The following is a 4,017-nucleotide window of genomic DNA, read 5'->3' as shown; positions in this document are numbered from 1 at the left end:
CCAGGTATTTTATACAATGATCTTAAACTTGTATTCTCTAGTGCATCCTTGTGATAAGTTTGGTGCACTTTGTCTGCAATGCTACCAAAATGGCGCCGTGTCCCTCTCAAGGCGTCCCATCTGGAAGCATGTGATGTCCTTTTACACTTCACTGGTGACGTCGATTGTGATCGCTTTGTGAAGGTGTTGTCTGGTGTCTCCACTCGATAGTTACCATTTTTCCTGTTGTAATTAATATGTAACTGTGGGGGATACTTTGAATAAACATTCTGTTTCTTTTCAAACTTTCACTCCCCAGATTTAGTTTCCATTGATAATTCTTGCCTTGAGTAAAATTTTCTACAATGGTTACAACATGGTAATTTTGTAACTCCATTATTTCTTCTAACTCCCCTATTAGTTGGCATTCTACTGTAAGATAAAACACTTCCTTCTCTCCTATTTATTTATTCCTTTATTTATTTTCTTATCTATCAGTAAGGACTCCTGGATCTTCATTTTTTTCAGTGAATAATAACCTATTACTCTTATATATTTTGATGCACTAATTGACCAGGTTTTGGCCAGTGCGCAACATTTCAAGCTGGCTTTTGAGTGTTTTTGACGTGCCGCCATCTTTTTCCTTTTTAGCACATCCTTACTTTCTGCATCAATACAATGTTTCAGGCTAAGCTTGGACTTCTTCTACCTCAACCTTGAAATCAGCCATTACTTAAAGAGAACCACTTCCTCTTAGTCGGGAATTGTGTTACATGCACTAAATTTCTTCTGGGGTGTCATTGCTCCTAGACTCCTTCAATGAAAAGATTTAGGAAAATATTAGAAATCATAAGTTTAACTAAAATCAATTCCAAACAGTTTTATAAGGCTCTTCTTTGCCTTCACTAAGCATATTTGTATCTCCTTTCTTATATAGTGGGGACCCTAGCTCCCAACAAATCCACATATTTATTCCTTTGTTCAATCCTATAATACACATAGTGTAGCTTTAGAATTGCTATTCCCACACTGAAGAAAAGAACTAAGAAGAATTCAAGATTTTTTTGCACTTATTTTTTTTTTAGACCAGATATATAGTCAAATTACTACATTCAAAAATTATTTAGTTCATTTTTTTCCCTCTTTCAATGTGGCCATGATGTTCATTTAAAAATATAGTTGAGTTTATGTGCTTCTATTTACCCTCAGTTTTAGGGGATTTTTTTTCATCCTTGGTGATTTATTTTTATTTTAAAATGTCTAAAACATTTACATAACTCTAAAAGTCAAAACTATATAAAAAGGTGTAGTCAGAGAAGCGTTATTCCTGCCCCTATAGTTTCCATGCCTCCTTTACACACACTTTTTGTAGGTAACCAATTTCAGTAGATTTTGTTTTGTAAAAGTAAGCAGAACATGCTTTTTAAAAATTTCTCTTCTTACACAAAGGTAGCATACTATACATACACTTTTGCAACTTGCTTTTTTCACTTAATAAATCACTCCCTATCACTTCTAGTCCTAGCTCGAACGCCATTGTGTATACGTACCAAGTTTATTCAACCGGGCTCCTGTGTTTGGCCATTAAGGTAGTTTCCAAATTTTGCAATTACAAATGATGCTGCAATGAATCACTTTGTGCATTTATTTTTGTATTCTTGGAGGCGCGTGCTCATGGTGAGTTTCTAGACGTAGAACACTGGGTTTGTTTGATACGGCCAAATTCCCCTTTGTAGGCGTGGAATCATCTTCCTTCCCAGCGGCAATGTTTCCTCATAGCCTCCCCAACAGAATATGTTGCCAACCTTCTGAATCTTTGCCAATCTGAAGAAGGAGAAATGGGAAGTCAGTGTAGTTGAGTTTTTCTTATGAGTGAGGTTGAACATCTTTTTACATGCATAGAGACTACTTTTGTATAAATAACTCATGAATTGATGCTCCTCATAAAAACTTCAAGCACTGCAGATAAGTCCCTTTAACCATCGCCCACAACCTGGTCCCATTTTCCCTTACCCAAGGATAACTGCTGGGATGGATTTGGTGCATATCCTTCCAGTTCTTATCTAAGGTCTTTACATATGAATATATGTCCATGGAGAAAGTACACTGAATCCTTTGGTAGATTTTGATTTTTTTCTTTTACTTTTTTCAGTGTATCATACTATTACATGCCTTTCTGCAGCTTCATTTTTTTTTTTTACAAAGAAGTAAAACACTTTAATGCTCAATATTTTAAATTACAGTATACTAAATAAATATTTACTTTTACTATTTTTCTATTTCCCCATACATTTATAACCAACCAGAATTTTTAATATTTTGATAAAAAATTTTATTGTGGTAAAAAACACAACATAAAATTTATCATCTTAACCATTTTTAAGTGTACAGTTATGTATATTCACATTGTTGTGAAACAGATCTCAAAAACTTTTCCATCTTACAAATCTGAAATGCTACATGCATTACACAGCAACTCCCCCTTTCCCCTTCTGCCAAACTCCTGGTAACTACCATCCTACTTTCTGTTTCTGGATTACTTTAGATATCTCATAGAAGTGGAATCACAGTATTTGTCTTTTTGTGACTGGCTTATTTCACGTAGCTCGTCCTCAAGGTTTATCCATGTTGTAGCATTTGGCAGGATTTCTTTCCTTTTTAAGGCTGAATCATATTCCATTGTATGTATATACCACATTTTTTGTCCATTCATCCATCAATGAACATTTCGGTTGCTTCCACCTCTTGACTACTGTGAATAATGCTGCTATGAACATGAGCATGCAAATATCTCTTGGAGGCCCTGCTTTTGGATATATACCCAGAAGTGGGATTGCTGGATTATATGATAATTCTATCTAGTGATGGATGATTGAAATAATGGCAAAAGGAGTGTGAAGCACTGGATGGAAGGGACACAGGTCTCCCAAAGCACCTCACAAAGGAGGCTGGCCCTGCCTGGATGAGTAAAGGTGGGTGGAAAAGAAGGATCAGGGGGCTGAGAGAGCCACAGGAGACTGGTAGCCCGGCTCAAATTATATAATTTCTCTGCAATTTCACTCAAAACTGCTTCTGCCCAGTATCAAAAGTTAAGAGGTGCACTCCTGCTGATAATTCCCTGAGAAGGTAGCACCTGAGCCAAGAAAGAGCCAAACCATTACCAAGGTGAAGGGGCGAGGGGAGGGTACTGTGGAGGAGTGGAGTGGAGGCAGAGAGAACCGTGTAGGTGAAGGTTTGGAGTGGGAGGAAGTATGGCACATTGTGGAACACAGAGAGCGAGAGGAGGGTGGTGGGGGAAGGGGCTGGAGAGGGAAAGGACGCGCAGAGCCCGGCAGGCCCTCCAGAAGATTCCAACTTTATCCCAGAAGGAATCAGATGCCACAGGAAGGGCCTTGTTTGCTGTAGTTTCGTTTTGTTCCATTTGCATTGTGGTGATGTGACCGGACCTGTCTTCTGAAAGTATTATTGAAAGCACCTTGGTGGAGGATACTTCACCAGAGGCACCGGACCAGGTGCAGGAATGAGCCAGGGGCAGCACGGCAGTCCAGGGGAGCCACGCTGCTCACCTGCCCCAGAGGAGAGGCAGGGATGGAGCAAGTCGACCGATTCAAGAGATTTCATTACCTGTCTGCTGTTGGCTGAACTGTGTCCCCCAAAACTCATACGCTGAAACCCCAACTGCCTACTGAGACTGACTGGATTTGGAGATGGGGTCTTTAAAGAGGTGATTAAGGTAAAATGAGGTCATTAGGGGGAGCCCTAAACCAATATGACGGGTGTCCTTACAGGAAGAGATTAGGACACGCACACAAAGGGACGACCACGTGAAGACACAGGAAGAAGGAGGCAATCTAACAAGCCAGAGAGAGGCCTCAGAAGGCACCAAATCCGCCAACAGTCGGATCTCAGACTTTCCGCCTCCAGAACCGTGAAAGAACAAATTCCTCTTGTCTAGGATGTCCAGGCTGAGGTATTTGCTATGGCAGCCCTAGCAACCATTATGCTGTGCAAAAAATATCTTAAGTGGAGAATAAAACC

The sequence above is a fragment of the Equus quagga genome, chromosome 16 (genome assembly GCF_021613505.1).
Source record: "Equus quagga isolate Etosha38 chromosome 16, UCLA_HA_Equagga_1.0, whole genome shotgun sequence".
Lineage (NCBI taxonomy): Eukaryota > Metazoa > Chordata > Mammalia > Perissodactyla > Equidae > Equus > Equus quagga.
This window is presented reverse-complemented; position numbering follows the sequence as displayed.